Source organism: Ranitomeya imitator, chromosome 2 (assembly GCF_032444005.1).
Source record: "Ranitomeya imitator isolate aRanImi1 chromosome 2, aRanImi1.pri, whole genome shotgun sequence".
NCBI classification, from domain to species: Eukaryota; Metazoa; Chordata; class Amphibia; order Anura; family Dendrobatidae; genus Ranitomeya; species Ranitomeya imitator.
This window is the reverse complement of record NC_091283.1, coordinates 21,920,604-21,946,908: the sequence shown is the minus strand read 5'-3', so window position 1 is coordinate 21,946,908 and position 26,305 is coordinate 21,920,604.

Genomic DNA, 26,305 nt, shown 5'->3' with positions numbered 1-26,305 from the left:
ATCCAGATGGCACGACATGCTACTACTACTGTGTGGCTTCCCGCCACGTTCTCGTGCTGCGCTCTGCTCTCCAGGTGCTTGGGCCCAGGTGTTACTAAAACTCTGCCGTTAGATACAGACTGGGATGATTGTGGTAAATCTCTGCGCTGCTGAATCACTAGAATTCCAGGATTATTAGTACATGTGGCTTTATTATTCTATGCGTTTCAGAGTTCAAGACTCCTTCATCAGGAGACACGAAAGTAAAAAAATAATTAACTTTATACAGTCAATTATCCTTAGTCTGCAGCTCACATGTCCCCCCCGGTCGGTCCTGTGCGAGCTCCGTCAGGTCTTGGATTGGTTTTCTCGGTTTCAGTCTTCTCTTCTGTGGTCTTCTCTACTTTGGTCATTTATTCTTCAGTTTTCATGTTTAATGTTTTCTCCCGTCTTCTTTGGTCTTTTCTTCTTCAGTCTTTTTTTCATTTGCTCTTTTCTTCTTCCATGTTCTCTTTGATCTTCTTTGCTTTTCTTCTCTTTGTTGATCTTCTCTACTGAAGTCTTCTCTTCTTTTGTTTTCTCTTCAGTCTTCTTTGGTCTTTGCTTCTTCAGTCTTCTCTTCTTTGGTGTTTTCTGGGGTCTTCTATTCTTTGCTCTTTTCTTCCTCAGTTTTCTCTTCTGTCTTTTTTCTTTGCACTTCTCTTCTGCAATCTTCTCTTCTTTAGTTTTATCTGCAGTCTTCTCTTCTTCGGTGTTTTCTGTGGTCTTCTTTTCTTCAGTCTTGTATTCTTCACTCTTTTCTTCTGTCTTTTTTTGCACTTCTCTTCTACAGTCATCTCTTCTTAGGTTTGATCTGCAGTTTTCTCTTCTTTGGTATTTTCGGTGTTTTCTGTGGTCTTCTTTTCTTCAGTCTTGTATTCTTCACTATTTTCTTCTGTCTTTTTTTGCACTTCTCTTCTACAGTCTTCTCTTCTTAGGTTTTATCTGCAGTCTGCTCTTTGGTATTTTCTGTGTTTTCTTGAGTCTTCCTTTCTTCACTCTTCTTCAGTCTTCTCTTCGTTCTTGTTCACTTTTCTTTTCCATCCTCTCTTCATTGCTCTTCTGTACTTCATTTGTTTCTTCTTTAGGTATCTCTTTGTTCTTCCCTTTTGTCTTTTCTTCTATGCTCTTCTATTCTTCAGTCTTCTTTAGTTTTAGCTGCAATTTTCTTTTCTTTAGTCGTCTTTTCTTTCTTTTCTTTTCTTCAGTCTTCTCTTCATTCTTCACTGCTTTTCTTTCCCATCTTCTCTTAGTTGTTCTTCTCTACTTCAACCTTCTCTTCATTGGTTTTCCATTTCATCATCTCTTCATTGGTTATCTGTCCTTCTCTTCATTCTTCGGTTCTTTGGTCTTCTCTTCAGCATTCTCTTCTCTTGTTTCCTCTTTGGTTTTATCTTCTTATTGGGAATAGTACTGGCAAATTTAATCATTTAAATATTTTTGAAATCTTTCCTGACCTTACAGAGAACACGGTCAGCCGGCCACCACTGTTCTAGAATTCTGAGAAATTTGGATTGCTGTGAATCCAGATTATATAGGAAATCCATAACAATATTTATATATTATCCCTAATATTAGTACTAGTTGTCTTGTATATTAGACTATATTTTTTGTCACATGGGTTCATGGTAATACGGATATCTCACTTGATATGATGTACATTAGAATTGCATTGTTACGATAGCCTTTTATCTCTACTTAATGTTTTGTATATCTATTGTATCTTATTTTTGTATATCTATAAGTGACCATATGTATTATACAATGCCAATGACAATATGGGCTAAATAGGTAGTAATTATATATACACCTCATGTGATACAATGTGTACCAAGACCTTACTGCTCATATAGCTGTCTGATTTATGTCTAGTGTAGCCATTTTCATTCTTTCCATATGTCATTCTAGACAAACATAACATATTATTGTCTTTTATCATACTAAGTGATATATATATATACCAACATCCATTCGAGCCACGTGACCAGTACATTTTAGTGATATCCTCACTTATTATATATGTATTACACTATCTACTTTCCAGGTTCTCCCACTCATGGTTTCATTTGTGGAGTTTTTCTGTTTTTAAAGGGAACCTGTCACCCCGTTTTTTGAGATTGAGCTATAAATACTGTTAAATAGGGCCTGCGCTGTGCGTTACTATAGTGTATGTAGTGTACCCCGATTCCCCATGTATGCTGAGAAATACATTACCAAAGTCGCCGTTTTCGCCTGTCAATCAGGCTGGTCTGGTCAGGTGGGCGTGTTCACAGCGCTCTTTTCTTCCCCAGCTTTCCGTTGGTGGCGTAGTGGTGTGCGCATGTCCAGAGTTCCGACTTCCCTGCGCCCACGTGAAGACACAGCGCGCGATCTGCGCTGTAATCCCTTGCATCGGTGGGGGCGGCCATCTTCCTGTGGCCGCGCGTGCGCAGATGGAGTACTCTGCTGCACGGGGCTTCAGGAAAATGGCCGCGGGCAGCCGCGCGTGCGCATTAGAGATCGCGGCGGCCATTTTCCCAAAGCCGAGTTTGCATCTCGGCTTTGGGAAAATGGCCGCCGCGATCTCTAATGCGCACGCGCGGCTGCCCGCGGCCATTTTCCTGAAGCCCCGTGCAGCAGAGCACTCCATCTGCGCACGCGCGGCCCCAGGAAGATGGCCGCCCCCACCGATGCAAGGGATTACAGCGCAGATCGCGCGCTGTGTCTTCACGTGGGCGCAGGGAAGTCGGAACTCTGGACATGCGCACACCACTACGCCACCAACGGAAAGCTGGGGAAGAAAAGAGCGCTGTGAACACGCCCACCTGACCAGACCAGCCTGATTGACAGGCGAAAACGGCGACTTTGGTAATGTATTTCTCAGCATACATGGGGAATCGGGGTACACTACATACACTATAGTAACGCACAGCGCAGGCTCTATTTAACAGTATTTATAGCTCAATCTCAAAAAACGGGGTGACAGGTTCCCTTTAAACATATACGTACTTTATCTCGATTTTAACTGTGATTACTTGAACAAAATGTATTTGCCTTTTTAATCTTGGTTTCTAAGGTTCTTTTGTTGGTATTTATTTATTATCTCTAATATTTACATAAAGTCGTTGTTTTGCAGGGCAGGACCTTAGTATGGGATAGGAATGATAAGTGCTAGTCTCACTTAGGCTAAGTTCACATTTGTGTTGTGCGGTGCAGCGTCGGCGACGCAACGCACAACGCAAATGTGAACGCATGCACAACGCAGCATTTTTGTGACGCATGCGTTAATTTTTTCATGATTTTTGGCGCAGAAAAAACTGCATCAAGCAACCTCCTCTGCACCCTGACAGTTGTGATTAGTCAGAAGTGCAAACCAGGGATGTGGTGGACGGTTCGGGGAGCCAGGGGGAGCGACCTAATAAAGAGTAAGTTATTGGGGGTCTTCATGTGGGTCACCAATAAAGCAGATAGAAAAGACAAACTTTATTGTGTCACTTTGTAAATACTTTATCATTTACTCCAGTCACATCCAGAGCAGCATTCACATTGCATACCAACTTATTGCTGCTGTTGGATAGCTGCCTCATGCAGGATGTAATATGTCCGCTACTGTACAGATGGTGAGGAGGAGCAATCGCATTATATTCAGCAGTGCTGCAGGGTGCAGAGCTCCTCAGTAATGCACCCAAGCTGCTACCAGGGGACTGACTGCCAAAACACTAATGATTGATTCCAAATGTAAGACAACAGAACCATGAGCGCAGCTCTGGGTGAGATCAAAGTGTACGACATGCAGCAGATTAGTATGTAATGGGAGGTTAATGCATGAAGTGACAACAGAATTATGAGCGCAGCTCTGCAACTGACTGGAGAACAAGACATAGTGTAATAGCAGAATTGTGAATGCAGCTCTGTATGTGTTTGGATACATAGCAACAGAAGCATTTTGAAAACAACTCTGAACTCAATGAGCATAAGACACAATGCAGAGCTTCATTCACAATCCTGCTATTATATTACAGTGCCATGTAAAATGTGAGCACCCCTGGTGAGCATTACTGTCATTGTGAACAGTTAAGCAAGTTGAAGATGAAATGATCTCAAAGGCCTAAAGTTAAAGATGACACATTTCCTTTATATTTTACATAAAAAAAATGATATTGTCATTTTTTTTTACATTTTAGAAATTACAAAAAGGAAAATGGGCTGATGCAAAAGTTTATGCACCCTTGGAGCTTTGTGTGCTCAGATAACTTTGACCAAGGTTTCAGACCGTAGTGAGACTGTTAGGGGTATGGCTTGTTCACTATCATCGTTAGGAAAGGTCAGGTGATGTAAATTTCTCAGCTTTATTAAAGCCCAGCCTCCTCTAACTTTGTGCCAAAAAAACAGCCATGGGATCTTCTAAGCAGCTGTCGGGCACTCTGAAAATGAGAATAGTGGAGGCCTTCAAAGCAGGAGAAGCTATAAGAAGATAAAAAAGTGTTTACAAGTTGCCCTTAACTCAGTTTGAAATGTAGTTAAGAAATGGCCGTTACCAGGAACAGCAGAGGTCAAAATAAGGTCTGGAAGACCAAGCGAAATGTCACTGAGAGCTGCACATAGGATTGTCAGAAAGGCAAATCAGAACCCCCGCTTGACTGCAAAAGACCTTCAGAAAGATTTAGCAGACTCTTGACCGCGTATCGCCAAACTGGGTCTTCTCCGTAACCCATCTTCCTAACTCCCCCCGTACCCAGTATACCATCCTCCCCTCCTTCTGTTAAACCTTAAATTAACACACAACACGTAAATTTCTTTGGATAATTTGGCCACAGCGGCCATTTTATTAAACAAACAATAACATAAATAACAACATATATACCATATGTAAAAAACCTTGAGGGGAGGGTTCTTGGGGTAATAAATCTGGCTCAAAAAAAGGCATAAAGCCACCACCAAAACTTGAAAAACCAAACACTTCTTTACCCTCAGCCGTAACCACCAGCTCGAGGGCACCATGTAACCCATTTTGGGCAAACTAAAACCCCAAAGCTCCCGAGGTAAACTCCCCGTCCAGAGCCCGTAAACAAAAGCCAGATCAAACCCCGTAAAACGTCATCACCACCTCCAAGAACCCCACCCCCCGCCACACACGAACAGCCCTGACCACCTCAGGCTCGTGAGTGCCCCACCACCACCAAAGCTCTTTCAACTCCTTCCTGTAGCCCGAGCGCCCATAAATCCATACCAACATCATTAAGGTGCACTCCATCATCCCTCCAAAAATTGCCAACCCCAGCCTCCAGCTCATAGTAACATAGTAACATAGTTAGTAAGGCCGAAAAAAGACATTTGTCCATCCAGTTCAGCCTATATTCCATCATAATAAATACCCAGATCTACGTCCTTCTACAGAACCTAATAATTGTATGATACAATATTGTTCTGCTCCAGGAAGACATCCAGGCCTCTCTTGAACCCCTCGACTGAGTTCGCCATCACCACCTCCTCAGGCAAGCAATTCCAGATTCTCACTGCCCTAACAGTAAAGAATCCTCTTCTATGTTGGTGGAAAAACCTTCTCTCCTCCAGACGCAAAGAATGCCCCCTTGTGCCCGTCACCTTCCTTGGTATAAACAGATCCTCAGCGAGATATTTGTATTGTCCCCTTATATACTTATACATGGTTATTAGATCGCCCCTCAGTCGTCTTTTTTCTAGACTAAATAATCCTAATTTCGCTAATCTATCTGGGTATTGTAGTTCTCCCATCCCCTTTATTAATTTTGTTGCCCTCCTTTGTACTCTCTCTAGTTCCATTATATCCTTCCTGAGCACCGGTGCCCAAAACTGGACACAGTACTCCATGTGCGGTCTAACTAGGGATTTGTACAGAGGCAGTATAATGCTCTCATCATGTGTATCCAGACCTCTTTTAATGCACCCCATGATCCTGTTTGCCTTGGCAGCTGCTGCCTGGCACTGGCTGCTCCAGGTAAGTTTATCATTAACTAGGATCCCCAAGTCCTTCTCCCTGTCAGATTTACCCAGTGGTTTCCCGTTCAGTGTGTAATGGTGATATTGATTCCCTCTTCCCATGTGTATAACCTTACATTTATCATTGTTAAACCTCATCTGCCACCTTTCAGCCCAAGTTTCCAACTTATCCAGATCCATCTGTAGCAGAATACTATCTTCTCTTGTATTAACTGCTTTACATAGTTTTGTATCATCTGCAAATATCGATATTTTACTGTGTAAACCTTCTACCAGATCATTAATGAATATGTTGAAGAGAACAGGTCCCAATACTGACCCCTGCGGTACCCCACTGGTCACAGCGACCCAGTTAGAGACTATACCATTTATAACCACCCTCTGCTTTCTATCACTAAGCCAGTTACTAACCCATTTACACACATTTTCCCCCAGACCAAGCATTCTCATTTTGTGTACCAACCTCTTGTGCGGCACGGTATCAAACGCTTTGGAAAAATCGAGATATACCACGTCCAATGACTCACCGTGGTCTAGCCTATAGCTTACCTCTTCATAAAAACTGATTAGATTGGTTTGACAGGAGCGATTTCTCATAAACCCATGCTGATATGGAGTTAAACAGTTATTCTCATTGAGATAATCCAGAATAACATCCCTCAGAAACCCTTCAAATATTTTACCAACAATAGAGGTTAGACTTACTGGCCTATAATTTCCAGGTTCACTTTTAGAGCCCTTTTTGAATATTGGCACCACATTTGCTATGCGCCAGTCCTGCGGAACAGACCCTGTCGCTATAGAGTCACTAAAAATAAGAAATAATGGTTTATCTATTACATTACTTAGTTCTCTTAGTACTCGTGGGTGTATGCCATCCGGACCCGGAGATTTATCTATTTTAATCTTATTTAGCCGGTTTCGCACCTCTTCTTGGGTTAGATTGGTGACCCTTAATATAGGGTTTTCATTGTTTCTTGGGATTTCACCTAGCATTTCATTTTCCACCGTGAATACCGTGGAGAAGAAGGTGTTTAATATGTTAGCTTTTTCCTCGTCATCTACAACCATTCTTTCCTCACTATTTTTTAAGGGGCCTACATTTTCAGTTATTATTCTTTTACTATTGATATAGTTGAAGAACAGTTTGGGATTAGTTTTACTCTCCTTAGCAATGTGCTTCTCTGTTTCCTTTTTGGCAGCTTTAATTAGTTTTTTAGATAAAGTATTTTTCTCCCTATAGTTTTTTAGAGCTTCAATGGTGCCATCCTGCTTTAGTAGTGCAAATGCTTTCTTTTTACTGTTAATTGCCTGTCTTACTTCTTTGTTTAGCCACATTGGGTTTTTCCTATTTCTAGTCCTTTTATTCCCACAAGGTATAAACCGCTTACACTGCCTATTTAGGATGTTCTTAAACATTTCCCATTTATTATCTGTATTCTCATTTCTGAGGATATTGTCCCAGTCTACCAGATTAAGGGCATCTCTAAGCTGTTCAAACTTTGCCTTCCTAAAGTTCAATGTTTTTGTGACTCCCTGACAAGTCCCCCTAGTGAAAGACAGGTGAAACTGCACAATATTGTGGTCGCTATTTCCTAAATGCCCAACCACCTGCAGATTTGTTATTCTGTCAGGTCTATTAGATAGTATTAGGTCTAAAAGTGCTGCTCCTCTGGTTGGATTCTGCACCAATTGTGAAAGATAATTTTTCTTGGTTATTAGCAGAAACCTGTTGCCTTTATGGGTTTCACAGGTTTCTGTTTCCCAGTTAATATCCGGGTAGTTAAAGTCCCCCATAACCAGGACCTCATTATGGGTTGCAGCTTCATCTATCTGCTTTAGAAGTAGACTTTCCATGCTTTCTGTTATATTTGGGGGTTTGTAACAGACCCCAATGAGAATTTTGTTACCATTTTTCCCTCCATGAATTTCAACCCATATGGACTCGACATCCTCATTCCCTTCGCTAATATCCTCCCTTAAAGTGGACTTTAGACAAGACTTTACATAGAGACAAACCCCTCCTCCTCTCCGATTTTTACGATCCTTTCTAAACAGACTGTAACCCTGTAAGTTAACTGCCCAGTCATAGCTTTCATCTAACCATGTCTCGGTTATTCCCACTATGTCAAAGTTACCTGTAGATATTTCTGCTTCTAGTTCTTCCATCTTGTTTGTCAGGCTTCTGGCGTTTGCGAGCATGCAGTTTAGAGGATTTTGTTTTGTTCCAATCTCCTCACTGTGGATTGTTTTAGAAATGTTCTTACCTCCCTTCTGAGTATGTTTTCCTGGGTCGTCTTTGTTCGAGTCTAATGTTTTTCTTCCCGTCCCCTCTTCTTCTAGTTTAACGCCCTCCTGATGAGTGTAGCGAGTCTTCTGGCGAATGTGTGTTTCCCAGGTTTGTTGAGGTGTAGTCCGTCTCTGGCGAGGAGTCCATCATACCAGTAATTCACACCGTGGTCCAGGAATCCAAATCCTTGTTGTCTGCACCATCGTCTTAGCCAGTTGTTTGCATCAAGGATCCTGTTCCATCTCCTGGTGCCATGCCCGTCTACTGGAAGGATAGAAGAAAAAACTACCTGTGCATCCAGTTCCTTTACTTTCTTCCCCAACTCTTCAAAGTCCTTGCAGATTGTCGGTAGGTCCTTCCTTGCCGTGTCATTGGTGCCAACATGTATCAGAAGAAATGGGTGGACGTCCTTGGAGCTGAAGAGCTTTGGTATCCTATCGGTCACATCCTTGATCATCGCACCTGGAAGGCAGCATACTTCTCTTGCAGTTATGTCCGGTCTGCAGATGGCTGCTTCTGTGCCTCTCAGTAGTGAGTCTCCCACCACCACCACTCTTCGTTGCTTCTTGGCTGTACTTTTTGCTGTCACTTGTTGCTGTGTGCCCTTTTCTTTTTTGCTTGCTGGTATTGCTTCATTCTTAGGTGTGCCATCTTCATCCTCTACAAAGATTTGATATCGGTTCTTCAGTTGTGTGGTTGGTGATTTCTCCATGGTCTTCTTGCTTCTTTTGGTCACATGCTTCCACTCATCTGCTTTTGGAGGTTCTCTGACACTTTTTGCACCTTCTGTGACCAGTAGAGATGCTTCTGTTCTGTCTAGAAAGTCTTCATTCTCTTTGATGAGTTTCAAAGTTGCTATTCTTTCTTCCAGACCCCGCACCTTTTCTTCTAAAAGGGCCACTAGTCTACACTTCTGACAGGTGAAATTGGATTCTTCTTCTGGTCGATCTGTGAACATGTAGCACATGCTGCAGCTCACCATGTAGGTTGTCACATCTGCCATGTTGCTCCTAGATCCTGCTGACTTGCTGTGTGTTTTCCTTCTTGTGTAATCTACTCAGCCAAGCTCTCTTGCAATAATGTCCTACAGGCAAAAATTCGCGCGCCGTAAGGCGCGCGGTTTGGTGATGCTTTCGAAGCAGCTGGTCCCGGCTGTACCCAACGATCTTCTAGCTTAGGGAGACTTCGCTTCTCCCAGAAGGCACCTGGAATATGCAAATTAGCCTCCTGAAGCTTGAATCCCTGGTTTGGTGATGCTTTCGAAGCAGCTGGTCCCGGCTGTACCCAACGATCTTCTAGCTTAGGGAGACTTCGCTTCTCCCAGAAGGCACCTGGAATATGCAAATTAGCCTCCTGAAGCTTGAATCCCTGGTTTGGTGATGCTTTCGAAGCAGCTGGTCCCGGCTGTACCCAACGATCTTCTAGCTTAGGGAGACTTCGCTTCTCCCAGAAGGCACCTGGAATATGCAAATTAGCCTCCTGAAGCTTGAATCCCTGGTTTGGTGATGCTTTCGAAGCAGCTGGTCCCGGCTGTACCCAACGATCTTCTAGCTTAGGGAGACTTCGCTTCTCCCAGAAGGCACCTGGAATATGCAAATTAGCCTCCTGAAGCTTGAATCCCTGGTTTGGTGATGCTTTCGAAGCAGCTGGTCCCGGCTGTACCCAACGATCTTCTAGCTTAGGGAGACTTCGCTTCTCCCAGAAGGCACCTGGAATATGCAAATTAGCCTCCTGAAGCTTGAATCCCTGGTTTGGTGATGCTTTCGAAGCAGCTGGTCCCGGCTGTACCCAACGATCTTCTAGCTTAGGGAGACTTCGCTTCTCCCAGAAGGCACCTGGAATATGCAAATTAGCCTCCTGAAGCTTGAATCCCTGGTTTGGTGATGCTTTCGAAGCAGCTGGTCCCGGCTGTACCCAACGATCTTCTAGCTTAGGGAGACTTCGCTTCTCCCAGAAGGCACCTGGAATATGCAAATTAGCCTCCTGAAGCTTGAATCCCTGGTTTGGTGATGCTTTCGAAGCAGCTGGTCCCGGCTGTACCCAACGATCTTCTAGCTTAGGGAGACTTCGCTTCTCCCAGAAGGCACCTGGAATATGCAAATTAGCCTCCTGAAGCTTGAATCCCTGGTTTGGTGATGCTTTCGAAGCAGCTGGTCCCGGCTGTACCCAACGATCTTCTAGCTTAGGGAGACTTCGCTTCTCCCAGAAGGCACCTGGAATATGCAAATTAGCCTCCTGAAGCTTGAATCCCTGGTTTGGTGATGCTTTCGAAGCAGCTGGTCCCGGCTGTACCCAACGATCTTCTAGCTTAGGGAGACTTCGCTTCTCCCAGAAGGCACCTGGAATATGCAAATTAGCCTCCTGAAGCTTGAATCCCTGGTTTGGTGATGCTTTCGAAGCAGCTGGTCCCGGCTGTACCCAACGATCTTCTAGCTTAGGGAGACTTCGCTTCTCCCAGAAGGCACCTGGAATATGCAAATTAGCCTCCTGAAGCTTGAATCCCTGGTTTGGTGATGCTTTCGAAGCAGCTGGTCCCGGCTGTACCCAACGATCTTCTAGCTTAGGGAGACTTCGCTTCTCCCAGAAGGCACCTGGAATATGCAAATTAGCCTCCTGAAGCTTGAATCCCTGGTTTGGTGATGCTTTCGAAGCAGCTGGTCCCGGCTGTACCCAACGATCTTCTAGCTTAGGGAGACTTCGCTTCTCCCAGAAGGCACCTGGAATATGCAAATTAGCCTCCTGAAGCTTGAATCCCTGGTTTGGTGATGCTTTCGAAGCAGCTGGTCCCGGCTGTACCCAACGATCTTCTAGCTTAGGGAGACTTCGCTTCTCCCAGAAGGCACCTGGAATATGCAAATTAGCCTCCTGAAGCTTGAATCCCTGGTTTGGTGATGCTTTCGAAGCAGCTGGTCCCGGCTGTACCCAACGATCTTCTAGCTTAGGGAGACTTCGCTTCTCCCAGAAGGCACCTGGAATATGCAAATTAGCCTCCTGAAGCTTGAATCCCTGGTTTGGTGATGCTTTCGAAGCAGCTGGTCCCGGCTGTACCCAACGATCTTCTAGCTTAGGGAGACTTCGCTTCTCCCAGAAGGCACCTGGAATATGCAAATTAGCCTCCTGAAGCTTGAATCCCTGGTTTGGTGATGCTTTCGAAGCAGCTGGTCCCGGCTGTACCCAACGATCTTCTAGCTTAGGGAGACTTCGCTTCTCCCAGAAGGCACCTGGAATATGCAAATTAGCCTCCTGAAGCTTGAATCCCTGGTTTGGTGATGCTTTCGAAGCAGCTGGTCCCGGCTGTACCCAACGATCTTCTAGCTTAGGGAGACTTCGCTTCTCCCAGAAGGCACCTGGAATATGCAAATTAGCCTCCTGAAGCTTGAATCCCTGGTTTGGTGATGCTTTCGAAGCAGCTGGTCCCGGCTGTACCCAACGATCTTCTAGCTTAGGGAGACTTCGCTTCTCCCAGAAGGCACCTGGAATATGCAAATTAGCCTCCTGAAGCTTGAATCCCTGGTTTGGTGATGCTTTCGAAGCAGCTGGTCCCGGCTGTACCCAACGATCTTCTAGCTTAGGGAGACTTCGCTTCTCCCAGAAGGCACCTGGAATATGCAAATTAGCCTCCTGAAGCTTGAATCCCTGGTTTGGTGATGCTTTCGAAGCAGCTGGTCCCGGCTGTACCCAACGATCTTCTAGCTTAGGGAGACTTCGCTTCTCCCAGAAGGCACCTGGAATATGCAAATTAGCCTCCTGAAGCTTGAATCCCTGGTTTGGTGATGCTTTCGAAGCAGCTGGTCCCGGCTGTACCCAACGATCTTCTAGCTTAGGGAGACTTCGCTTCTCCCAGAAGGCACCTGGAATATGCAAATTAGCCTCCTGAAGCTTGAATCCCTGGTTTGGTGATGCTTTCGAAGCAGCTGGTCCCGGCTGTACCCAACGATCTTCTAGCTTAGGGAGACTTCGCTTCTCCCAGAAGGCACCTGGAATATGCAAATTAGCCTCCTGAAGCTTGAATCCCTGGTTTGGTGATGCTTTCGAAGCAGCTGGTCCCGGCTGTACCCAACGATCTTCTAGCTTAGGGAGACTTCGCTTCTCCCAGAAGGCACCTGGAATATGCAAATTAGCCTCCTGAAGCTTGAATCCCTGGTTTGGTGATGCTTTCGAAGCAGCTGGTCCCGGCTGTACCCAACGATCTTCTAGCTTAGGGAGACTTCGCTTCTCCCAGAAGGCACCTGGAATATGCAAATTAGCCTCCTGAAGCTTGAATCCCTGGTTTGGTGATGCTTTCGAAGCAGCTGGTCCCGGCTGTACCCAACGATCTTCTAGCTTAGGGAGACTTCGCTTCTCCCAGAAGGCACCTGGAATATGCAAATTAGCCTCCTGAAGCTTGAATCCCTGGTTTGGTGATGCTTTCGAAGCAGCTGGTCCCGGCTGTACCCAACGATCTTCTAGCTTAGGGAGACTTCGCTTCTCCCAGAAGGCACCTGGAATATGCAAATTAGCCTCCTGAAGCTTGAATCCCTGGTTTGGTGATGCTTTCGAAGCAGCTGGTCCCGGCTGTACCCAACGATCTTCTAGCTTAGGGAGACTTCGCTTCTCCCAGAAGGCACCTGGAATATGCAAATTAGCCTCCTGAAGCTTGAATCCCTGGTTTGGTGATGCTTTCGAAGCAGCTGGTCCCGGCTGTACCCAACGATCTTCTAGCTTAGGGAGACTTCGCTTCTCCCAGAAGGCACCTGGAATATGCAAATTAGCCTCCTGAAGCTTGAATCCCTGGTTTGGTGATGCTTTCGAAGCAGCTGGTCCCGGCTGTACCCAACGATCTTCTAGCTTAGGGAGACTTCGCTTCTCCCAGAAGGCACCTGGAATATGCAAATTAGCCTCCTGAAGCTTGAATCCCTGGTTTGGTGATGCTTTCGAAGCAGCTGGTCCCGGCTGTACCCAACGATCTTCTAGCTTAGGGAGACTTCGCTTCTCCCAGAAGGCACCTGGAATATGCAAATTAGCCTCCTGAAGCTTGAATCCCTGGTTTGGTGATGCTTTCGAAGCAGCTGGTCCCGGCTGTACCCAACGATCTTCTAGCTTAGGGAGACTTCGCTTCTCCCAGAAGGCACCTGGAATATGCAAATTAGCCTCCTGAAGCTTGAATCCCTGGTTTGGTGATGCTTTCGAAGCAGCTGGTCCCGGCTGTACCCAACGATCTTCTAGCTTAGGGAGACTTCGCTTCTCCCAGAAGGCACCTGGAATATGCAAATTAGCCTCCTGAAGCTTGAATCCCTGGTTTGGTGATGCTTTCGAAGCAGCTGGTCCCGGCTGTACCCAACGATCTTCTAGCTTAGGGAGACTTCGCTTCTCCCAGAAGGCACCTGGAATATGCAAATTAGCCTCCTGAAGCTTGAATCCCTGGTTTGGTGATGCTTTCGAAGCAGCTGGTCCCGGCTGTACCCAACGATCTTCTAGCTTAGGGAGACTTCGCTTCTCCCAGAAGGCACCTGGAATATGCAAATTAGCCTCCTGAAGCTTGAATCCCTGGTTTGGTGATGCTTTCGAAGCAGCTGGTCCCGGCTGTACCCAACGATCTTCTAGCTTAGGGAGACTTCGCTTCTCCCAGAAGGCACCTGGAATATGCAAATTAGCCTCCTGAAGCTTGAATCCCTGGTTTGGTGATGCTTTCGAAGCAGCTGGTCCCGGCTGTACCCAACGATCTTCTAGCTTAGGGAGACTTCGCTTCTCCCAGAAGGCACCTGGAATATGCAAATTAGCCTCCTGAAGCTTGAATCCCTGGTTTGGTGATGCTTTCGAAGCAGCTGGTCCCGGCTGTACCCAACGATCTTCTAGCTTAGGGAGACTTCGCTTCTCCCAGAAGGCACCTGGAATATGCAAATTAGCCTCCTGAAGCTTGAATCCCTGGTTTGGTGATGCTTTCGAAGCAGCTGGTCCCGGCTGTACCCAACGATCTTCTAGCTTAGGGAGACTTCGCTTCTCCCAGAAGGCACCTGGAATATGCAAATTAGCCTCCTGAAGCTTGAATCCCTGGTTTGGTGATGCTTTCGAAGCAGCTGGTCCCGGCTGTACCCAACGATCTTCTAGCTTAGGGAGACTTCGCTTCTCCCAGAAGGCACCTGGAATATGCAAATTAGCCTCCTGAAGCTTGAATCCCTGGTTTGGTGATGCTTTCGAAGCAGCTGGTCCCGGCTGTACCCAACGATCTTCTAGCTTAGGGAGACTTCGCTTCTCCCAGAAGGCACCTGGAATATGCAAATTAGCCTCCTGAAGCTTGAATCCCTGGTTTGGTGATGCTTTCGAAGCAGCTGGTCCCGGCTGTACCCAACGATCTTCTAGCTTAGGGAGACTTCGCTTCTCCCAGAAGGCACCTGGAATATGCAAATTAGCCTCCTGAAGCTTGAATCCCTGGTTTGGTGATGCTTTCGAAGCAGCTGGTCCCGGCTGTACCCAACGATCTTCTAGCTTAGGGAGACTTCGCTTCTCCCAGAAGGCACCTGGAATATGCAAATTAGCCTCCTGAAGCTTGAATCCCTGGTTTGGTGATGCTTTCGAAGCAGCTGGTCCCGGCTGTACCCAACGATCTTCTAGCTTAGGGAGACTTCGCTTCTCCCAGAAGGCACCTGGAATATGCAAATTAGCCTCCTGAAGCTTGAATCCCTGGTTTGGTGATGCTTTCGAAGCAGCTGGTCCCGGCTGTACCCAACGATCTTCTAGCTTAGGGAGACTTCGCTTCTCCCAGAAGGCACCTGGAATATGCAAATTAGCCTCCTGAAGCTTGAATCCCTGGTTTGGTGATGCTTTCGAAGCAGCTGGTCCCGGCTGTACCCAACGATCTTCTAGCTTAGGGAGACTTCGCTTCTCCCAGAAGGCACCTGGAATATGCAAATTAGCCTCCTGAAGCTTGAATCCCTGGTTTGGTGATGCTTTCGAAGCAGCTGGTCCCGGCTGTACCCAACGATCTTCTAGCTTAGGGAGACTTCGCTTCTCCCAGAAGGCACCTGGAATATGCAAATTAGCTCCAAATGTCTCACGGCAATACCCCCGTTCCGAGACACAAAACCCGCCACCGCCCTATTCAGTTTTACCCGGGCTCTATTAATCCCATTATGGGAACGTGCATCCCGCCACTTACGCCGTGGCACAATGTCCAACCAAACAGTCAGAACACCAGGAAAAGCTACCCACAACCTTAGAAAATCAAAACGTATGTCTCTAATCAATTCCCTAACTGGCCTCCTACCCAAATCATTTCCTCCAAGGTGAACCACCAAAATGTCCGGGGGGCGATCAAGTCTGGTGGCATTGGAAACTTCCACCAACAACCTCCGCCATAACATACCCTGAAAGCCCAACCATCTAATAACCACCGAATCCCGTGCAAAGCCTAATTGCCTACCATTTGGCCTGGCATCCGCCCGAAGCGCACCCCAGTGAACAAATGAATGTCCGATAATCCAGGCCAGGAGGGAAGATCGACCTGAAAAATATAACAATGATTAGCGCCATACATATCTTGCCACCATCACCCCCAGACTCAATGCCTAACATAAGACAGATAACGATTCGAGCTCCATCTGCTTATTCTCTTAATCACGTCTGAGCCCAAACCCAGATCATCAGCCTCGGACGCCGCACCAATTCGAAACGAGTGCGACCCGAAATTCCTCGGGTCGACATCCAGCAATCCTAAACCCCTCTTCAATAGAGCCGTGAATTGAAAGCGAGACAAGAATTCCCCGTTCTGGTGTCGTAACAAAGGTCCTGCCCTCAGCGGCCACAGACGCCAATAAGACTCCAAACAGTGCTGCGGGCACATAATGCTACCTCCAACTCTTCCCAGCACCACTCGCTTACCCTTACCGAGCTGATCAGTCTTAGAACGCCTGATCCAAAAAACAATGCCCCCCGCCCAAAAGTCAACATCTTCCGCTAACAGACCACCCGCCTTATCTTTATTCGGGGAAACCAACTCCCCCAGGCGCAAAGCCCCAAAGAACGCTAGAGAAAAGGCTAACCGAAACAATAAAACTTCAAACTGAGAACTACAAATACCGCCCAAAGCCTCCCCGAGCCGTTCCAGCATTCCAAAAGAAATCGGCCTACGTTTATCAAAAGACACATTGCCTTTCCTGAAACCCTTCAACGCCTGTCTTATCAAAAAATCTTTTGTCACGTCAGCCGAACCTTGCAAACGAAAACCAAAAGCCAGACCCGCAATAACTTTATTCAACTTTGACACAGACCATCCCCATTCAGCCGCCTTACCCATCAATGCCAGCAAAGCCATAGTCCTATCGCCGTCCGACTCAACCGGCCCGCATTGGACCAACCAACCTTCCCACATCTCCCATGCCGCTTCGTAATCCGACCAAGTTCGTCTCGACAATGAGGCCTGTATTAAACGACCTCCCCGTCCGCAACAATCTGCCACAGATGCGAAGGACATCCCAATCCTGTAGGTTCCGAATCTGGCGCCAGTTCCCGGAATCGATCCCACTGCAAACGAGATAAAGCATCGGCTATAGTGTTTTGGACACCTGGAACGTGCACTGCCGAAATCCACGAGTTCAATTCCAAACACCTTAACACCAATTCCCTAACCAACCTGATAACGGGGGGAGAAGAAGAAGATAAACTGTTGATAACTGACATGACACTCAAGTTATCGCAATGAAAGCGTACCCGGCGATCCTTAAAGATGTCTCCCCAAATAAACGCTGCCACCACAATTGGGAACAACTCCAACAATGCCAAATTTTTGGTAAGCCCATTTTTTCGCCACTCTTCCGGCCACACTCCGACACTCCATTTGCCTCCGCAGTAGGCCCCATAACCGACTCCCCCTGCTGCGTCCGTATAAATTTCACAATCGAAGGCATTCAAATCCTCCTGCTGAATCAACGCCATGCCATTATAATTCTCCAAGAAACGCTGCCAAACCAACAGATCCTCCCTGTGCTCCCTGCTCAGGCGTATGAAATGATGAGCTGCACGGACACCCGCCGTAGCCCTGGACAACCTTCGGCAGAAAATCCGGCCCATGGGCTTGATGCGGCACACAAAATTCAGGCGACCCAGCAATGACTGCAACTCCTTCAACGTCACTTTCTTCAACTTTCCGATTCTGGATACCTCCTGCTTCAGCAACAACAATTTGTCATCGGGCAACCTGCACTCCATCTTACTAGAATCAATAAGGATCCCGAGAAAACTTAAAACCGTACATGGGCCCTCTGTTTTTTCCTGCGCCAAAGGGACCCCGAAATGCCCGGCCACCCATTCCATGGTGGCCAATAAATTGCCGCACACCGCAGAGTCTGGAGGACCCACAAACAAAAAATCATCCAAGTAATGAATGACCGAAGGAACATCAGAAACGTCTCTAACCACCCATTCCAGAAAGGTACTGAAAGTTTCAAACAAGGAGCAAGAAATCGAACAGCCCATCGGCAAACACCTGTCCAAATAAAAACCTCTGTTCCAAAAGCAACCTAGCAACGGAATGCTCTCCGGATGCACCGGCAGAAGCCGAAAGGCAGACTCGATGTCTGTCTTTGCCATCAAGGCCCCCACTCCGTACATACGAACCCACTCCACTGCCGCATCGAACGACGTGTACACAACCGAACATAATTCCTCTGCAATGCCATCGTTAACAGAACAACCTTTTGGGTACGACAGATGCTGAATTAATCGAAACTTATTCGGCTCCTTCTTGGGCACCACTTCCAACGGAGAAACAATCACCCCTTCCATAGGCAGCGAACAAACGGGCCCGCCATTCTCCCTAACTCCACCTCTTTTGCCAACTTACATGAAACAACATCCGCGTGCAAACTTGCTGACCTCAAATTCTTTGTAGAAAAAGGGACCGCATAATTCGGGCGAGGAATCCTAAAACCTTCAGCAAAACCATCCCTAATAATCACCGCCTTCGACCGGTCCGGGTATCTACTTAGATAAGGGGCCATCTTTTGAAGCCTCACCGGCGTCAACCCCATGACCGCTACCCACCCCTGGCTTGCCCCTTGCTTTTCTGAAACATTTTGAAGCCCCGTGTGAGGCTCCGCTACAATGGGAGCATACCTGCTTGAACCTACAGGTATTGCCATACTTGCACTGGCCGTCATTGAACTGCCAGCACGTGCCCGTTTTTTCTTTAGCCCCCTGTGACCCCTGTCCTCCTCCTCCCCCTTGTCCTGACTGCTGACTATTACCCCCCCCCCCCCGCCCCCTTGAAAGGACTGCCCGTACCGCACAGGGGCCATCACCTTCAGCCACAATCCAATATCCTTTTGATTCCATTTTATTTCGGGCCTCACCGCCTTCCGCTGCCTAAATTGTTCATCGTACCGCAGCCAAGCCTGGCCTCCATACGTACGATGTGCCTCCCCAATAGAATCAAAATAACAGAAAAGACCCGAGCAATTCTCCGGGAATTTTTCTCCTATCACACTGGCCAAGATAGCAAAAGCCTGCTGCCAATTTACAAACGTCTGCGGGATCAAGCGCCAACGCCTTTTTTCCTCCTCCTCCTTTTTGCTATCATCCTTCTTCCCTTTGTCCAAATTAAATTTCTCCAAAGGGAGGAGGGAGAAAATCTCCACAAATTCGTCCTTCCAAATCTTCTCCTTCACCTCCTTCTTTAAATGGGCACCGAGGGGACCCTCAAAGCACACATAAACTTCCCCTTTTGCCCGATCGTTCAGCTTCACCTCATCCTTCTTACCCGTCTCCGTTTGAACCGAGACTGACACCCCAGCTGCCTGATCCGACACAGCAGCCCCAGACCCCACTAAAACACCAGGGACCCCTCCCCAGGCTACGTTACCAGAATCTACCAACCAAGCCCCAGCGGGTGACCCTCCCACACTGCTTGCTGCCCCCGCATAAAATCTCCTCAAAATGTGCGACATACCCGCCAAAAGCTCTCTAACTCCAGGAAAACCTGAACCGGCCTCCCCTACCCCCTCCGGTAACCCCACCGAACCCGGCACCGAAATAGGAATAGACATATAATCACAAGGCTGCGCAGGTGCTGTGTCCCCACCAGCCGTGTCTCCGGAATCCCGCTGCTCGCCATCGTCTGGATGCTCGCTCCCAGATCCAGGGTCGTCGCTGCCACTGAGGTGCCCCAGGCCCGCGCCCCTGGTCTCCTGTTGTGAATTCTGTGGCAGAGCTCCCTCCTGTGGTCACAAGTGGTACTTTGGCTGATTCTCTCTGTGAGCTTCTGTTGGTGGAGGGAAGTGGTACTGCGGCTTCTGAGTTTCCTCCCTCAGGTGATCTGGTGAGGTCGTTAGGTGCTTCTCTACTTAACTCCACCTAATGCTTTGATCCTGGCTTCCTGTCAATGTTCCAGTGTTGGACTTGCTTTTCCCTGGATCATTCCTGTGGCCTGCTGCTCTGCATAGCTAAGTTCTTCTTTGCTATTTGTTTGCTATTTTTTCTGTCCAGCTTGTCTAATTTGTTGCTGGAAGCTCTGGGACGCAAAGGGTGTACCTCCGTGCCGTTAGTTCGGTACGGAGGGTCTTTTTGCCCCCTTTGCGTGGTTTTCTTTAGGGTTTTGTGTAGACCGCAAAGTTACCTTTTCTATCCTCGATCTGTTAAGAAAGTCGGGCCTCACTTTGCTGAATCTATTTCATCTCTACGTTTGTGTTTTCATCTTAACTCACAGTCATTATATGTGGGGGGCTGCCTTTTCCTTTGGGGTATTTCTCTGAGGCAAGGTAGGCTTATTTTCTATCTTCAGGCTAGTTAGTTTCTCAGGCTTTGCCGAGTTGCATAGGCAGAGTTAGGAGCAATCCACGGCTGCCTCTAGTGTTGTTTGGAGAGGATTAGGGATTGCGGTCTGCAGAGTTCCCACGTCTCAGAGCTCGTTCTATGATTTTGGGTTATTGTCAGATCACTGTATGTGCTCTGACCGCTATGTCCATTGTAGTACTGAATTGCCTTTCATAACAGTACAGGAAGCCAAAAGTACTAATGATTCTCAATAGAGGGAAAAAAGAAGTTCTGATACCATTTTTTTTTCTTGGCTTTGTGTTTTGCCTTTTTTTTCCCCTAGACATTTGGGTGGTTCAGTACACAGGTGTAGCGATGGACATTAGAAGTCTGTCTTCATTTGTGGATCAGCTCTCGGCAAGAGTACAAAAGATTCAAGACACTATTGATCAGAAAGCTATGTTGGAACCAAGAATTCCTATTCCTGATTTGTTTTTTGGAGATAGAACTAAGTTTCTGAGTTTCAAAAATAATTGTAAATTATTTCTGGCCTTGAAATCTCGCTCCTCTGGTGATCCAGTTCAACAGGTTTTGATTGTTATTTCTTTTTTGCGCGGCGACCCTCAGGACTGGGCATTTTCTCTTGCGCCAGGAGATCCTGCATTGAGTAATATCGATGCGTTTTTCCTGGCGCTCGGATTGCTGTACGATGAACCTAATTCAGTGGATCAGGCAGAGAAAAATTTGCTGGCTCTTTGTCAGGGTCAGGATGAGATAGAGGTATATTGTCAGAAATTTAGAAAGTGGTCCGTGCTCACTCAATGGAATGAATCTGCGCTGGCAGCTATGTTCAGAAAGGGTCTCTCTGAAGCCCTTAAGGATGTCATGGTGGGATTTCCTATGCCTGCTGGTTTGAATGAGTCTATGTCTTTGGCCATTCAGATCGGTCGACGCTTGCGTGAGCGTAAATCTGTGCACCATTTGGCGGTATTACCTGAGCTTAAACCTGAGCCTATGCAGTGCGATAGGACTTTGACCAGAGTTAAACGGCAAGAACACAGACGTCTGAATGGGCTGTGTTTCTACTGTGGTGATTCCACTCATGCTATCTCTGATTGTCCTAAGCGCACTAAGCGGTTCGCTAGGTCTGCCACCATTGGTACGGTACAGTCAAAATTTCTTCTGTCCGTTACCTTGATCTGCTCTTTGTCATCGTATTCTGTCATGGCATTTGTGGATTCAGGCGCTGCCCTGAATTTGATGGACTTGGAGTATGCTAAGCGTTGTGGGTTTCTCTTAGAGCCCTTGCAGTGTCCTATTCCATTGAGAGGAATTGATGCCACGCCTTTGGCCAAGAATAAGCCTCAATACTGGACCCAGCTGACCATGTGCATGGCTCCTGCACATCAGGAGGTTATTCGCTTTCTGGTGTTGCATAATCTGCATGATGTGGTCGTGTTGGGGTTGCCATGGCTACAAGCCCATAATCCAGTATTAGATTGGAAATCCATGTCGGTGTCTAGCTGGGGTTGTCAGGGGGTACATGGTGATGTTCCATTTCTGTCAATTTCGTCATCCACCCCTTCTGAGGTTCCAGAGTTCTTGTCTGATTACTGGGATGTATTTGATGAGCCCAAGTCCGATGCCCTACCTCCGCATAGGGATTGTGATTGTGCTATCAATTTGATTCCTGGTAGTAAATTCCCAAAAGGTCGACTGTTTAATTTATCCGTGCCTGAGCACGCCGCTATGCGCAGTTATGTGAAGGAATCCCTGGAGAAGGGGCATATTCGCCCGTCATCGTCACCATTAAGAGCAGGGTTCTTTTTTGTAGCCAAGAAGGATGGTTCGCTGAGACCTTGTATAGATTACCGCCTTCTAAATAAGATCACGGTTAAATTTCAGTACCCCTTGCCATTGTTATCTGATTTGTTTGCTCGGATTAAGGGGGCTAGTTGGTTCACCAAGATAGATCTTCGTGGTGCGTATAATCTGGTGCGAATCAGGCGAGGAGATGAATGGAAAACTGCATTTAATACGCCCGAGGGTCATTTTGAGTATCTAGTGATGCCATTCGGACTTGCCAATGCTCCATCAGTGTTTCAGTCCTTTATGCATGACATCTTCAGAGAGTACCTGGATAAATTCCTGATTGTGTACTTGGATGACATTTTGATCTTCTCGGATGATTGGGAGTCTCATGTGAAGCAGGTCAGAACAGTTTTTCAGGTCCTGCGTGCTAATTCTTTGTTTGTGAAGGGATCAAAGTGTCTCTTTGGTGTGCAGAAGGTTTCATTTTTGGGGTTCATCTTTTCCCCTTCTACTATCGAGATGGATCCTGTTAAGGTCCAAGCCATCCATGATTGGACTCAGCCGACATCTCTGAAAAGTCTGCAAAAGTTCCTGGGCTTTGCTAATTTTTATCGTCGCTTCATCTGCAATTTTTCTAGTATTGCCAAACCATTGACCGATTTGACCAAGAAGGGTGCTGATTTGGTCAATTGGTCTTCTGCTGCTGTGGAAGCTTTTCAAGACTTGAAGCGTCGTTTTTCTTCTGCCCCTGTGTTGTGTCAACCAGATGTTTCTCTTCCGTTCCAGGTCGAGGTTGATGCTTCTGAGATTGGAGCAGGGGCTGTTTTGTCGCAGATAGGTTCTGATTGCTCAGTGATGAAACCATGCGCTTTTTTTTCCAGGAAGTTTTCGCCTGCTGAGCGAAATTATGATGTGGGCAACCGAGAGTTGCTGGCCATGAAGTGGGCATTCGAGGAGTGGCGTCATTGGCTTGAAGGAGCTAAGCATCGCGTGGTGGTATTGACTGATCATAAGAACTTGACTTATCTTGAGTCTGCTAAGCGGTTGAATCCTAGACAGGCTCGTTGGTCGCTGTTTTTTGCTCGTTTTGACCTTGTGATTTCGTACCTTCCGGGCTCTAAAAATGTGAAGGCGGATGCTCTGTCTAGGAGTTTTGTGCCCGACTCTCCGGGTTTGTCTGAGCCGGCGGGTATCCTCGAGGAAGGAGTAATTGTGTCTGCCATCTCCCCTGATTTGCGGCGGGTGCTGCAAAAATTTCAGGCTAATAAACCGGATCGTTGTCCAGCGGAGAGATTGTTTGTCCCTGATAGGTGGACCAATAAAGTTATCTCTGAGGTTCATTGTTCGGTGTTGGCTGGTCATCCTGGAATCTTTGGTACCAGAGAGTTGGTGGCTAGATCCTTTTGGTGGCCGTCTCTGTCGCGGGATGTGCGTGTTTTTGTGCAGTCCTGTGGGATTTGTGCTCGGGCTAAGCCCTGCTGTTCTCGTGCCAGTGGGTTGCTTTTGCCCTTGCCGGTCCCGAAGAGGCCTTGGACACATATCTCTATGGATTTTATTTCTGATCTTCCCGTTTCTCAAAAGATGTCAGTCATTTGGGTGGTCTGTGATCGCTTTTCTAAGATGGTCCATCTGGTACCCTTGTCTAAATTGCCTTCCTCCTCTGATTTGGTGCCATTGTTCTTCCAGCATGTGGTTCGTTTACATGGCATTCCAGAGAATATCGTTTCTGACAGAGGTTCCCAGTTTGTTTCGAGGTTTTGGCGAGCCTTTTGTGGTAGGATGGGCATTGACTTGTCTTTTTCCTCGGCTTTCCATCCTCAGACTAATGGCCAGACCGAACGAACCAATCAGACCTTGGAAACATATCTGAGATGCTTTGTTTCTGCCGATCAGGATGACTGGGTGTCCTTTTTGCCTTTGGCTGAGTTCGCCCTTAATAATCGGGCCAGCTCGGCTACCTTGGTTTCGCCATTTTTCTGCAATTCTGGGTTCCATCCTCGTTTCTCTTCAGGACAGGTTGAGTCTTCGGACTGTCCTGGTGTGGATACTGTGGTGGACAGGTTGCAGCAGATTTGGACTCATGTAGTCGATAATTTGACCTTGTCCCAGGAGAAGGCTCAACGTTTCGCTAATCGCAGACGCCGTGTGGGTCCCCGACTTCGTGTTGGGGATCTGGTTTGGTTATTTTCTCGTCATATTCCTATGAAGGTTTCCTCTCCTAAGTTTAAACCTCGTTTCATTGGTCCGTATAGGATTTCTGAGGTTCTTAATCCTGTGTCTTTTCGTCTGACCCTTCCAGATTCTTTTTCCATACATAACGTATTCCATAGGTCATTGTTGCGGAGATACGTGGCACCTATGGTTCCATCTGTTGATCCTCCTGCCCCGGTTTTGGTGGAGGGGGAATTGGAGTATATTGTGGAGAAGATTTTGGATTCTCGTGTTTCTAGACGGAAACTCCAGTATCTGGTTAAATGGAAGGGTTATGCTCAGGAAGATAATTCCTGGGTTTTTGCCTCTGATGTCCATGCTCCCGATCTTGTTCGTGCCTTTCATGTGGCTCATCCTGGTCGGCCTGGGGGCTCTGGTGAGGGTTCGGTGACCCCTCCTCAAGGGGGGGGTACTGTTGTGAATTCTGTGGCAGAGCTCCCTCCTGTGGTCACAAGTGGTACTTCGGCTGATTCTCTCTGTGAGCTTCTGTTGGTGGAGGGAAGTGGTACTGCGGCTTCTGAGTTTCCTCCCTCAGGTGATCTGGTGAGGTCGTTAGGTGCTTCTCTACTTAACTCCACCTAATGCTTTGATCCTGGCTTCCTGTCAATGTTCCAGTGTTGGACTTGCTTTTCCCTGGATCATTCCTGTGGCCTGCTGCTCTGCATAGCTAAGTTCTTCTTTGCTATTTGTTTGCTATTTTTTCTGTCCAGCTTGTCTAATTTGTTGCTGGAAGCTCTGGGACGCAAAGGGTGTACCTCCGTGCCGTTAGTTCGGTACGGAGGGTCTTTTTGCCCCCTTTGCGTGGTTTTCTTTAGGGTTTTGTGTAGACCGCAAAGTTACCTTTTCTATCCTCGATCTGTTAAGAAAGTCGGGCCTCACTTTGCTGAATCTATTTCATCTCTACGTTTGTCTTTTCATCTTAACTCACAGTCATTATATGTGGGGGGGCTACCTTTTCCTTTGGGGTATTTCTTTGAGGCAAGGTAGGCTTATTTTCTATCTTCAGGCTAGTTAGTTTCTCAGGCTGTGCCCAGTTGCATAGGCAGAGTTAGGCGCAATCCACGGCTGCCTCTAGTGTTGTTTGGAGAGGATTAGGGATTGTGGTCTGCAGAGTTCCCACGTCTCAGAGCTCGTTCTATGATTTTGGGTTATTGTCAGATCACTGTATGTGCTCTGACCGCTATGTCCATTGTAGTACTGAATTGCCTTTCATAACAGCCTCCACGTCACCAGGGGGGACCGAGACTGGCGATACACTCCTGTCGCTGGACCTCCTGGCTAGGGTTGAGCGAAACGGGTCGTTCATTTTCAAAAGTCGCCGACTTTTGGCAAAGTCGGGTTTCATGAAACCCGATCCGACCCCTGTGCGGGGTCGGCCATGCGGTACGCGACTTTCGCGCCAAAGTCGCGTTTCAATGACGCGAAAAGCACCATTTCTCAGCCAATGAAGGTAAACACAGAGTGTGGGCAGCGTGATGACATAGGTCCTGGTCCCCACCATCTTAGAGAAGGGCATTGCAGTGATTGGCTTGCTGTCTGCGGCGTCACAGGGGCTATAAAGGGGCGTTCCCGCCGACCGCCATGTTACTGCTGCTGATCTGAGCTTAGGGAGAGGTTGCTGCCGCTTCGTCAGAAGCAGGGATAGCGTTAGGCAGGGTCCATTAACCACCAAACCGCTTGTGCTGTAGCGATTTCCTCTGCCCAACACCACCTTCGGTGTGCAGGGACAGTGGAAGCTACATTTTTTTTTTTTTTCCCCTCAGCGCTGTAGCTCATTGGGCTGCCCTAGAAGGCTCCCTGATAGCTGCATTGCTGTGTGTACGCCGCTGTGCAAACCAACTGCTTTTTTCAAAGCACAAATCCTCTTGTTCCTTCCTTTCTGCACAGCTATCTTGTTTGTTTGTCCACACTTTTTATTTAATTTGTGCATCAGTCCACTCCTTATTGCTGCCTGCCATACCTGGCTGAGATTACTGCAGGGAGATAGTAATTGAGGGACAGTCCCTGTTTTTTTTTTTTTTTTTTGCGGGAGATTAAGATTGACATTTCTGCTAGAGTGCCATCCCTGTCTGTGTCATCTCTCACTCAGTGGGCCATAGAAAGCCTATTTATTTTTTTGCTTGATTTTGGTTCTAAAATCTACCTGAAAAAATCACTACATCAATCAGTGGGAGAAAAATATTGGCCTCAGGGCTTGTGTGCCAGTCCTGACTCCTGTGTGCATCATCACTCACTCAGTGGGCCATAGAAAACCCATTTTTTTTTTTTTTTGCTTTATTTGGGTTCTAAATT